This window comes from Falco cherrug, unplaced genomic scaffold (assembly GCF_023634085.1).
Source record: "Falco cherrug isolate bFalChe1 unplaced genomic scaffold, bFalChe1.pri scaffold_44, whole genome shotgun sequence".
NCBI classification, from domain to species: Eukaryota; Metazoa; Chordata; class Aves; order Falconiformes; family Falconidae; genus Falco; species Falco cherrug.
The window spans coordinates 623,009-636,270 of record NW_026599484.1 but is presented as its reverse complement, the minus strand read 5'-3'; the positions used below and the strand labels follow the sequence as shown (position 1 = coordinate 636,270).

The following is a 13,262-nucleotide window of genomic DNA, read 5'->3' as shown; positions in this document are numbered from 1 at the left end:
AGGGTTTGCTTCCCAGCAGAGGATGCTGGAGGGGATGGCAGGGGGCAGCAGAAGGAGGAAGGAAGTTCCCAGCATGAGAGCAAAGGCTGCAGTGGCCAAGGCCAGAGGGCAACAGGCCTGGGCTGTGCAGCCCTGGCAGGAGAGGGCTTTGCTCTCCCAGGTGGCTCTACAGAACCCTGCGGCCTGTGCCAGAGGTGAAGCTCATTTCCAAGAAGGAGAAGCTGCTGCTGCTGCTACTGCTGCTGAGCAAGTCCCTGGGGGAGGCCAGGCTGTGATCCAGCCCTCCTGTGGCTATCCTGCTGGTGGCAGGGCAGCCAGAGAGCAGCTCTGCACAGAAGGACCTTTGGGTGCCAGAGGACAAGCAGCTGAGCATGAGACATTGATGCACCCTCATGGCAAACGCCAACAGCTGTGGGGACTGCATTAGGAAAAGCATCGCTGGCCGATGGAGGGAGGTGACCCTTCCCCTCCTCTCAGCACTGCTGCGATGGAGAGACGGGACGCTGCTTTATGCAAGCAAATATCGATTTATTGCACACAGTCATTGGTTTATATATGTTATCAGAGGCCACGTGCTTTAAACTGATTGGTTCTTTAAGCTAAGCATTACATACTAGGCAATCCCTAATTGGTTAACAACAAACAAAGGACACTTTAAGTAAGTGTTTACAGTCATCAATTAGCAGCAACTTGCTACTTCTGGTCACCATCTTTCCTCATCTCCTTGTCTTTTCTCTGCATGACTCAACAGTCAGCACTCTGTGGGTTGTTATCTATTCACCCTCCTTGTCCCCCCAGGGTTTGTGGCCTACAAGCTGAGGGACATTCCTTTCAGCTAACTGATTGTTACTTATGGTCCTGATTTCCAGGCCCCGTCCTGCAAACACTACTAAGGCCACATCTGGAGTCCTGTGTCTAGGGCTGGGCTTCCCAGGGCAAAAAAGCTGTTGACCTACTAAAGCAAGTTCTGCAAAGGGCCACCAAGCTGCTTGAAGGGACTGGAACATCTTTCCCAGGAAGAAAGGGTGAGAGATCTGCAACTGTTTAGTCAGGAGAAGAAAAAAAAGCCTTGTGAGGTTCTTATGAATGTATACAGAGTTCCATCTGAACCCAAGAAAACACTTTTTGTCTCAGGATGATCAACCACTGGAAGAGTTGCCAAGAGAGTCTGTGGAATGTCCATCCCTGGAGATACTCCAAACCCATATAGCCAAGGCCTTGAACAACCTGCTTGAGCTGACTGTACCTCGGCTAGCACATTTCACTGGATGATCTCGAGAGGTCGCTTCTAATGTCAACATTTCTGTAATTCTGTGAGTATCAAGAGGAAAAGTAGACAGAAAAAATGAACAACACATACCCTTTGAGCACAAAGATGTTGGGGTCCCTGAAGAGGACCCAATCTGGAGAAGGGCAAAAGTGTGAGGAGAAAGGAGCAGCAGAGACGTTCTGTACCATCAACCCCCTCTTTGCTATCCCCCTAGTGCCTCCATGGCTGTGGGTGTGTAGATGAATTGGGAACAATGGTGTAATTTGGCCCTGGGAGAAACTGTGAGGGGCATCATCATTAATGTTTTGGTCCTTGTTTCTCACAATCAAAATCTGGTTGAATTAGCAATAAATTAAATTGATCTTTGGAAAGACAACACACCATTGGCTATGACAGTGATCGGTTAATAATCTCTCCGTCTTTATCTTGACCAATGAGCATTGTTGGTTTATTTTCTCCTTTGTCTTGTGGAGTCAGGGGAGTGGATGAACAGCGGGGGACTGACTGGCCACTGCCTAAGCTTAACCCACCACAGGACCATATCAGGACTGCTATGCCCAGAATGGGGCTCTCTAACAAAAGAAAGACCCTGACAGATTGGAGCAAGTCCTGCAGATGCCGGAAGAATGGTTGGGGCATTGAGCACATTATGGACAAGGACACTCAAAGTTGGGATTTTATCTGAGAAATTGTTAAGACTGAGAAACTGGAGTACTGAACCCAGGCCATCTGGTGGGACCTCACTCAATGGCCTGTTTAAACATTTCTAAAAACACAGCCATGAGCACATGATGTGGCTGAAGGTGTCTGACCACACCATTGGCTGAGAGACCAACTGTAGCAAGAGCTATGGGACATGTGTGGAACAAGTGTCAGCAGGAAACTCCCTCCCATTATATTTCAAAATGGCAATGCAGTTTGATGTCACTAAGCCACAGAGGATGACAGAGGTGATGATGAAGGAAAGGTCCCTTTTTGGGGCTACAATGTATGACCACAAATGGAAATGAGCAGTGTTTGGGACTTGTTGAGGAAAATTTCCCTGCTACATCTTCCCCAAGGTGTCCAAGGTACATGGCACAGACCAGGCTCTTCAGTCCTGCTCCTTTGGTGCCTTGCTTCATTCACCATGACCCCTGGGTCTGCACCAGGACCACCCTGCCCTGTGCCTCCACCCTGCACACTCACACAGATGAGCTCTACACTGGTGTTTCCCTCTCCCAGGCCCTTCCCAGCCCAGCCCCCCCACAGCTCTGCCCACCTCCCCTGTTCTCTCCCCAGCCCAGGCAGACACAGCAGCCCACACTGGGCTGGCCCCATGCAATTGCCCACCCAAAGGGGGCTGCAGAGCTCTGGGCACTCACCCCAAAGACTCTTGCAAGGGCACAGCAGATGCTGGTGATCAGAGAGGGGTCTCATCCTGCCAGTCAGCCCCAGGGCTGGCACCAGCCATGGCATGAGGGGACAGAGGCCAGTGTCCGCCTCTGTCTGCTGCTCTTCTCTCACACAGACCCTGATTGCCCACTCCCGGCATCCCCTCTGGGCCAGTCCCTGTCCCCAGCAGCAGGCTGCTGGCCTGGGGGCTCCCCAGGCACCTCCTGCTGCACCAGGGACACAGATTACAGTGATGATGATGAGGCCGTTGGCCATGAGGGCAGCCAGGTAGATGCCCAGCAAGAGCCAGAAGTGCAAGAGCTGCAGCTCCCGTGTGTCTGACAATGCCAGGAGGAGGAACTGGGTGACAGAGCTGCTTTTGGGCGTCTGCTGCCTCTGGGCCTGGGGACTCTCCATGAAGGAATATATAATGAGATGTTAGGCAAGACTTCTCTGATTAAAACCTAACACCTTTCTCAGAGAAAGCCCACTGAAATGGCCTCCCTGCTTTTTGGAGGACCTTTGGCAGGTCCATCTCAAGAATTGGTTCTGACTGAGGGAGTACAGGAAGCAGGGGGCTCTGCTGTGGGCTCTGGAGGAGTCAGTCCTGCCCTATTACAACAGGTAATAGGAACATGGGGTGACGGAAGATTAAATCCACTCAGGGCATCAAAGGGCTTTTCAGCATTGTCACCTCCAATTCACCCCACTACAGAGCGGAGTTGAGGGGATTTTTCTCTGTGTATTTTGTTCTGGTTGCCCCACCACAGCTGAGGAGTGGTTTTGGCACTGTCATTTCTGCTGCACTCCAGGTGCCATCAGGTGGATCCTGAGAGGCAAAGAGACAGTCCCTTTGTGCAGACTGAGGACAGCCATCTGTCCACCCGCCCTGGTCTCAGCTTCCCTGTGCTGGCAGCTCCTTGACCTGCAGGACTATCACCCCAGATGTTTCACAGAGAAGGAACTGGTCACTGCTGAGAGTAGAAGCATCCAGTTTCCAAGTACAGATCTCAAGTGCACAAGAGATTTCAGAGAGGAATTGGAAATGCCTTGTGAAAAAACGGGCAGCTTATTGCTTCTGAGACACACCTGACTGCATCATCTTCTTCAGTGCGCCCTTCAGCTCCTGGTTCCTCATGCTGTAGATGAGGGGGTTAACTGCTGGAGGAACCACTGCGTACAGAACTGTCACAACCAGGTCCAGGGATGTGGAGGAGATGGAGGGGGGCTTTAGGTAGGCAAACATGCCAGTGCTGACAAAGAGGGAGACCACGGCCAAGTGAGGAAGGCACGTGGAAAAGGCTTTGTGCCGTCCCTGCTCAGAGGGGATCCTCAGCACAGCCCTGAAGATCTGCACATAGGACAGCAGAACGGAAACAAAACAACCAAAGCCTAGAAATGTACCAAGCACAAGAAGCCATATTTCCCTGAGGTAGGCCCGTGAGCAGGAGAGCTTGAGGATCTGTGGGATTTCACAAAAGAACTGTCCCACAGCATTGCCTTGGCAGAGCGGCAGTGACAGTGTATTGGCCGTGTGCAGCGCAGCATTGAGAAACCCAGTGCCCCAGGCAGCTGCTGCCATGTGGACACAAGCTCTGCTGCCCAGCAGGGTCCCGTAGTGCAGGGGTTGGCAGATGACCACGTAGCGGTCATACGCCATGATGGTGAGGAGGGAATACTCTGCTGAAACGAAAAAGACAATCAGAAAGACCTGTGTAGCACATCCTGCATAGGAGATGTCCCTGGTATCCCAGAGGGAGTTTGCCATGGCTTTGGGGAGAGTGGTGGAGATGGAGCCCAGGTCAAGAAGGGAGGAAGTTGAGGAGGAAGAAGTACATGGGGGTGTGAAGGATTTGGTAACAGGCTACGATGGGGATGATGAGGCCGTTGGCCATGAGGGCAGCCAGGTAGATGCCCAGGAAGAGCCAGAAGGTCAAGCGCTGCAGCTCCCGTGTGTCTGCCAATGCCAGGAGGAGGAAGTGGGTGATGGAGCTGCTCTTGGACATCTACTGCCTCTGGGCATGGGGAGCTGTCACAGGAAAAAAAGGCAGTGACAAGTCAAGGGAGACTTCTCTAAGCAAAATCAACACCATTTCCCCAGACCATCCCCTGTCATACACAGACATCCTTTACTCTTCGTAGCAGACCTTTCTTCAGTTGTGTGGCTGGAGGCCTGCTTGGTGCTGGTCCTGTGGGCGATGAAGAGCAGGGCATCTGCCCTCGGGCTCTTTATCAGTCAGCCCCACTCCGCAGAAGGGGGTGGGGGGGGCAGGGACCAGTCCTGATGTCAACTTTGTCATGTGAAAGCAGTGCCAGAGTAGAAATGCCTGTCAGCATCTGCACTGCCAGAGCTACAGAATGGGAATGGTGAAGACACTTTGAGAATATTCAATTCTTGTTTAAAATCTCTACCCTCTCTCCTTTTGGTGAGTATTCTTGGATGTCAGAAACTCTCAGCATTTCTGCTGCTGTCAGGTGGAACACAGTTGTTATAGATTTGCTAATAAGTTAAGATTGATTGACTATTTGATTGATTATTTGATTTTATAAAATTATTTTATAGAATAGAAATGTAGAAGCATAAGAAATATATTTTAATGAAACTTATAGTTGCACAGTAAAAGCTGCTATGAGATCCTCTGTACATCCCGTACCACGGCTAGAAGAATGGGCTAGTATCAGTGTTTAAAACTTAGGTAATAAATTTAGGGTTGAAAGGTTTCTTTGTATTTAACCAGTCTTCTGTACGCAGAGGTGTATTGAAATGTCAGAATATGAGATGAATGGGAACTGGGGAGAGTCGACTGGAACAGCTTGTGGTTACCTGCCAAGAAACCGTGAACTTTAGTAAAAGGTAATTCCGGCAGGGGGAGATCGCGACCACCGACTCACATACCACCTACCCAAATCGTACCCCAGACCCATTACTAGACCTTTCTAAGCTTTACTGCGCAGAATCGGATATAGGAGGAGAGTATGTTAATGATTTACGGGAAATATCATGGTTATGCATGATTACTTAATGAATATGTATGAATAAGTTCTATATATAGTGTCTGATTTTGAAAGTTGGTGTGCGTTGATCGTGAGAGGACTCGCTCACGCACCCGTAAAGAAGTGTCTGCTTATCTACATCACATTGGTGTCAATAAGTTCTTCATTCCGAGATTTTGGTAACACAGTGAGGTCTGCGAGGCAAGAGGATTGCCTGTGGGTGAGTGCCCAGTGCGGGGAGGTGGTCTGTCCATCTGGTTCCCAGTGTCTCTGGGCTTGCACCTTCCTGAGGTGGAGGGTGACCACACTGCTATGTCACCCTGAAAATCCACCAGGCACCGCTGAGAGCAGCCTGACCCACCACACACCCCTCACCATTTCTTGAGGTCTCAGCACCCCACTTGCAGCCAAGGACACACAGGGCTCATTTCACCCACCCAACAGCATTTTCTCTGTCACAGCATCCCTGCAATTCTCCGTGAGGCTTTCAGATCATAAAGGGTGCGAGGGGACAGGTTTGCATTCTGGAGGGCAACTCACTGCTTGGAAGCAGATTTCAAGTATATAGGCAAGAGTCACCAATATAACATCTGATTCAGAGAAAAAAAAAGCTCAATGCCCATCCCCACAGAGGGCATTGCCCGCAGCCCCCCAGGTGGCAGGAAAGCTGGGACACTTGTTCCCATGGACACAGCTGCAGGAATGGACCCACAAGATCAGTGTGTGACTCTGCAGCTGAAACACCCATCCCCAGAGAGCCTGACAGCAAGAGCAAGAGAACAGTAACAAATAACAGAGACAATGGAGAAAGGAGGCAAAACAGAGTGAGGGTGCGACTGAGAGAGGCCAGGGCGAGCGTGCCAGGCACTGAGGGCAGCGCTGCCCTTGCCCAGCTCTGCTCGCCACCTCCCACACACCAACATTTCTGGGCAGCTGCTCTCAGCCCCTGTGCTCTGCAGAGGGGCCGGGGCACGTGGCTGGAGAGCTGCCCCGCGACTCTGCTGGAGCTCTGGCTGCAGAGGGGGTGGCTCATTCTTCGGGACCCTCAGCCCTGAGGGCAGAGGCTTTGCTGGGGGGAGAGCAGGCCAGGGGGATGCCTCAGAGGAAGGGCTCCCTCAGTCCCTGATATTACCCCAGCTGCACAGGGTTTCCCTCCTGGGAAGTGTTTCCCTGTGCCAGGTCTTTCCCTGTCGGTGCTCGCAGACCCCATCCCAGCCTCTGTGCACTGGCCCCACACAAACCTGCCTGTCTGCAGGGCACTGGCTGGGCACAGAGTCCTGTCTGCAGAGGGAAAGTGCAGCTCTAAACGACCCTGATGGCTCCAGCGAAGATGCTGCTGCTCCTGTTCATAGACAGAGGAGTGGCTGAGGGCACTTCAGAAGCTCCTTATCACTCATAGTTCCAGCTAGGAGTCTCAGGGACTTCTTCCAACTAGAGATTTCCTTTTCCATCTCTCCCTTCCCGCTCCTGCCCCCAAGAGCAGGAATCCGAGAAAAAGACTGAGGAGAGCCGTGTATTATGATAGCAAACTCTGCCCTGACCTTCCTCTTGAAATTAGTCTTCCAGACATGTCCTTAGGGTAAACTAGACCTGAGAGCAGCCCTGAACCATGCAGCATCCAGGCAAAAGGAAAGGAATCCTTCCCTACTGGGTGTCGTTCGGTTTCACCACCGAGCTGTGGGAAGCTCCCCGGCAGGCTGAGAGGTGCCCCTGGCAGGCGGCAGAGCCCCTGCCCCAGCACACAGCCCCCTGGGCTGCAGGGACCCTGCTGGCAAGGACAGCCCTGGGCACCCCTGCCTGCACAGCCACCTTCACAGCCCTGCAGCCGGCCGTGGCACAAGGCAGCCCACATGCCCTGGCCCTCCCACGCTGCAGCAGGGAAGCCCTGCTCTGCAGCACACTGGCCTCCTCCACAGCACAAGGCTCCCACACGGTCCCACAGGCTGGGGGTGCCCCAGCTGCTGCAGACCCGGCTAGGAACTGCAGAGGCATTGCCCTGCAGCCACAGACTCACCGGGTCAGGGGCTGTGCAGATTTCTCCAACAGTGAGCTCGGAGCATCCTCCCACCAAGGTCTGCTTTTGAGCTCTCCCTGCCTCCCTTCTCTGCCCCTCTGGGCTCCTCCAGGTGCCCCTGGGGCTGCACGGGAACCTGCTGGGGAACAGCCGGATGCAATCACTGATGCTCCCGGCCTCAGCTGGGCAGAGACACTTCTGTCCAGCAGTGGCATTTCTCTGAGGAGAAAAACTTTTGTGCATCAGTATCAACTTTTGTTAACCCATTATGAGACGGGATAACAGGAAGACTGCAGCAAAGGATCTAAGTACTCCTAAACAGCATCTGTGTATGTGTGTGTCTGGTGGTTCTACAGGCAGGGGCGGGGAGGATGTCTTCAGTGCTTCAGTAAGCATTGCAGAGTCAATTGAAGCACCTCACTGCATAGTCCTAGGGGTACAAAGACTCAGCTCTCCTTTGCCCAGGCCAGGTCTCTGCTCTGAAGCAAAGCCTTTGCACCCACGGGCTCGGGGACACTTGGTTCCAGGTTTCCTCATGGCAGAGCTGGGCTGGTGCCACAGCTGGGGGGCTTCAGCCCAGATGGTCAGCAGTGCCCTCAGCCAGGGGCCCACGCAGAGGCAACTGTTGCCAGTGCTGTTGCAGACAGAGCTGTGACACTGAGGGAACCAAGTGCCAAGGCAGGTGGCAGAGCTCAGCACAGCTGCTCTGCAAGGACAGCAGCCTCCACCAGTTCCAACATTCAAAATGGAGTTTATACTTGTGAGACAATTTCAGCGAATCCTAAGGAGTGTTCACTCCTTCAGCACAAGCCACTGCCTGCCGGTGTGTGACCTGGCACCTGAACTCTGCTGCTCTCCTGCCTCACTCCCCGTAGGAGATGAGACTCCAACATTTCTTTGCTTCTAGAACCAAGGTGGACACAAATGATGCAGGATTTTAGATCCAGTTGAGCATCACAGCTGTTGGCCCATCTGGCAGCTGTGCTAGAACGCTGATGCAAAGAATCTGCAGACACCTAAAGGAGCATTGTTACTGTATTGTCCTGTGACTGTCAGCAGGTGGTTACTTGACCACTGGCTTGCAGGATCCCACCAAGCCTCTGTCTTGATGGGATCCAAGCCTCTGTCTCACTGCTCCCCTCCTTCTTCACTCGCCTTGATGTCTGTAGGGTTGTTCTTTCACATCATTCTCACTCCTCTCCCGTTGTGTTTTGTCCTTTCTGCCATAGGGTATCACAGAGGTGCCACTAGAATTGCTTATTGGATCAGGTTTGGGTAGTGTCTGGTCCATTTTGGAGTCAAATGAAAGTGGATTTATTGCCATGGAGTCAGCTCTTGATCTCTTCTCACCTTTGCCAGACCTACAAACACCGTGACCACCACAAACCCTTGCCATGTAAACCCACGGGATCTCTAAATTCCCCAATAGGATGTGAGGTTATTGATCCTAAGGCTTCCTCACGCTGGTTAAATAAGACTTTTTCCCATTCCTCTCCCTGATTTAGGTTATTTCACAGCAGAGTTACCCTGAACCGCACCTGTGTCCCCAGGGCCAAGCTCAGACATGTAACAAAAAAAAATAATAATGGGTACCAAGTGTCCAAGGTCCGAGGAAAGCAAAATGTTTTACTGCAGAGCATGCTGGCGTGGGGGACAGAGGTCACTGTGGCGGTGAAATGAGATGTCCCTAATGAGAGCAAACCATGCTGTCCTTGGGGCCAGAGAGATGCAGGGCTGGACTGTGCAGTGCTGGCAGGAGAGGGCATTGCTGCTGTGATGTCTCTGCATCACCAGCGGAGTTGTGGTTCAGCTGTAGTTGATGCCCAGGAAGGACAAGGTCCTTTTGATTGACAATTGTCAATTGACAATTGTCAATTGTCAATTGACATTGTCCTTGACAATGGACATCCCATGATCTAGGAACCCTTTGAAAATCATTGGTCTGTTTCTCTATTGCCTCACCACAGCGATGACTTTCAACAGTGCTGGCTAACTGGGGAGGTCCATGAAGACTGAAGGTTAGTCAAGTGGTGCCCACCTACAAGACAGGCAGCAAGGAGGATAACTAGAGGCCTGTCAACCTGATGTTAGTGCCAGGGAAGGTTGTGGAGCTGATCGTCCTGAGCACCATCAAGGAGCAGGTGCCGGAAAACCAGGAGGTCATGCCCAGCCAGCATTGGTTTATGGAAAGCAGGTCCTGCTCGATGAATCCGATCTCCTTCTGTGACAAGGTTGTTACCGAAATCTCGGAATGAAGAACTTATTGACACCAATGTGATGCAGATAAGCAGACACTTCTTTATTAACGGCCGGGTGCGTGAGTCTTCTCACGATCAACGCACACCAGCTTTCAAAATCAGACACCATATATAGAACTTATTCATACATATTCATTAAGTAATCATGCATAACCATGATATTTCCCGTAAATCATTAACATACTCTCCTCCTATATCCGATTCTGCGCAGTAGAGCTTAGAAAGGTCTAGAAATGGGTCTGGGGTGCAATTTGGGTAGGTGGTGTATGAGTCGGTGGTCGCGATCTCCCCCTGCCGGAATTACCTTTTACTAAAGTTCACGGTTTCTTGGCAGGTAACCACAAGCTGTTCCAGTCGACTCTCCCCAGTTCCCATTCATCTCATATTCTGACATTTCAATACACCTCTGCGTACAGAAGACTGGTTAAATACAAAGAAACCTTTCAACCCTAAATTTATTACCTAAGTTTTAAACACTGATACTAGCCCATTCTTCTAGCCGTGGTACGGGATGTACAGAGGATCTCATAGCAGCTTTTACTGTGCAACTATAAGTTTCATTAAAATATATTTCTTATGCTTCTACATTTCTATTCTATAAAATAATTTTATAAAATCAAATAATCAATCAAATAGTCAATCAATCTTAACTTATTAGCAAATCTATAACAACTGTGTTCCACCTGACAGCAGCAGAAATGCTGAGAGTTTCTGACATCCAAGAATACTCACCAAAAGGAGAGAGGGTAGAGATTTTAAACAAGAATTGAATATTCTCAAAGTGTCTTCACCATTCCCATTCTGTAGCTCTGGCAGTGCAGATGCTGACAGGCATTTCTACTCTGGCACTGCTTTCACATGACAAAGTTGACATCAGGACTGGTCCCTGCCCCCCCCACCCCCTTCTGCGGAGTGGGGCTGACTGATAAAGAGCCCGAGGGCAGATGCCCTGCTCTTCATCGCCCACAGGACCAGCACCAAGCAGGCCTCCAGCCACACAACTGAAGAAAGGTCTGCTACGAAGAGTAAAGGATGTCTGTGTATGACAGGGGATGGTCTGGGGAAATGGTGTTGATTTTGCTTAGAGAAGTCTCCCTTGACTTGTCACTGCCTTTTTTTCCTGTGACAGCTCCCCATGCCCAGAGGCAGTAGATGTCCAAGAGCAGCTCCATCACCCACTTCCTCCTCCTGGCATTGGCAGACACACGGGAGCTGCAGCGCTTGACCTTCTGGCTCTTCCTGGGCATCTACCTGGCTGCCCTCATGGCCAACGGCCTCATCATCCCCATCGTAGCCTGTTACCAAATCCTTCACACCCCCATGTACTTCTTCCTCCTCAACTTCCTCCCTTCTTGACCTGGGCTCCATCTCCACCACTCTCCCCAAAGCCATGGCAAACTCCCTCTGGGATACCAGGGACATCTCCTATGCAGGATGTGCTACACAGGTCTTTCTGATTGTCTTTTTCGTTTCAGCAGAGTATTCCCTCCTCACCATCATGGCGTATGACCACTACGTGGCCATCTGCCAACCCCTGCACTACGGGACCCTGCTGGGCAGCAGAGCTTGTGTCCACATGGCAGCAGCTGCCTGGGGCACTGGGTTTCTCAATGCTGCGCTGCACACGGCCAATACACTGTCACTGCCGCTCTGCCAAGGCAATGCTGTGGGACAGTTCTTTTGTGAAATCCCACAGATCCTCAAGCTCTCCTGCTCACGGGCCTACCTCAGGGAAATATGGCTTCTTGTGCTTGGTACATTTCTAGGCTTTGGTTGTTTTGTTTCCGTTCTGCTGTCCTATGTGCAGATCTTCAGGGCTGTGCTGAGGATCCCCTCTGAGCAGGGACGGCACAAAGCCTTTTCCACGTGCCTTCCTCACTTGGCCGTGGTCTCCCTCTTTGTCAGCACTGGCATGTTTGCCTACCTAAAGCCCCCCTCCATCTCCTCCACATCCCTGGACCTGGTTGTGACAGTTCTGTACGCAGTGGTTCCTCCAGCAGTTAACCCCCTCATCTACAGCATGAGGAACCAGGAGCTGAAGGGCGCACTGAAGAAGATGATGCAGTCAGGTGTGTCTCAGAAGCAATAAGCTGCCCGTTTTTTCACAAGGCATTTCCAATTCCTCTCTGAAATCTCTTGTGCACTTGAGATCTGTACTTGGAAACTGGATGCTTCTACTCTCAGCAGTGACCAGTTCCTTCTCTGTGAAACATCTGGGGTGATAGTCCTGCAGGTCAAGGAGCTGCCAGCACAGGGAAGCTGAGACCAGGGCGGGTGGACAGATGGCTGTCCTCAGTCTGCACAAAGGGACTGTCTCTTTGCCTCTCAGGATCCACCTGATGGCACCTGGAGTGCAGCAGAAATGACAGTGCCAAAACCACTCCTCAGCTGTGGTGGGGCAACCAGAACAAAATACACAGAGAAAAATCCCCTCAACTCCGCTCTGTAGTGGGGTGAATTGGAGGTGACAATGCTGAAAAGCCCTTTGATGCCCTGAGTGGATTTAATCTTCCGTCACCCCATGTTCCTATTACCTGTTGTAATAGGGCAGGACTGACTCCTCCAGAGCCCACAGCAGAGCCCCCTGCTTCCTGTACTCCCTCAGTCAGAACCAATTCTTGAGATGGACCTGCCAAAGGTCCTCCAAAAAGCAGGGAGGCCATTTCAGTGGGCTTTCTCTGAGAAAGGTGTTAGGTTTTAATCAGAGAAGTCTTGCCTAACATCTCATTATATATTCCTTCATGGAGAGTCCCCAGGCCCAGAGGCAGCAGACGCCCAAAAGCAGCTCTGTCACCCAGTTCCTCCTCCTGGCATTGTCAGACACACGGGAGCTGCAGCTCTTGCACTTCTGGCTCTTGCTGGGCATCTACCTGGCTGCCCTCATGGCCAACGGCCTCATCATCATCACTGTAATCTGTGTCCCTGGTGCAGCAGGAGGTGCCTGGGGAGCCCCCAGGCCAGCAGCCTGCTGCTGGGGACAGGGACTGGCCCAGAGGGGATGCCGGGAGTGGGCAATCAGGGTCTGTGTGAGAGAAGAGCAGCAGACAGAGGCGGACACTGGCCTCTGTCCCCTCATGCCATGGCTGGTGCCAGCCCTGGGGCTGACTGGCAGGATGAGACCCCTCTCTGATCACCAGCATCTGCTATGCCTTTCAGAGAGGCTGGGTCTTTGGGATGAGTGCCCAGAGCTCTGCAGCCCCCTTTGGGTGGGCAATTGCATGGGGCCAGCCCAGCGTGGGCTGCTGTGTCTGCCTGGGCTGGGGAGAGGGCAGGGGAGGGGGGCAGAGCTGTGGGGGGGCTGGGCTGGGAAGGGCCTGGGAGAGGGAAACACCAGTGTAGAGCTCATCTGTGT

General features: G+C 52.0%; 2 pseudogenes; one reads left to right on the top strand and one right to left on the bottom strand.

Moving 5' to 3' along the window:
• Positions 1-3,713: 3,713 nt before the first annotated feature.
• On the bottom strand, positions 3,714-4,650 carry LOC129735176 (olfactory receptor 14C36-like; annotated as a pseudogene).
• Positions 4,651-11,062: 6,412 nt separating this feature from the next.
• LOC129735175 (olfactory receptor 14C36-like) lies at positions 11,063-11,999 on the top strand (annotated as a pseudogene).
• The last annotated feature ends 1,263 nt before the right edge of the window (positions 12,000-13,262 follow it).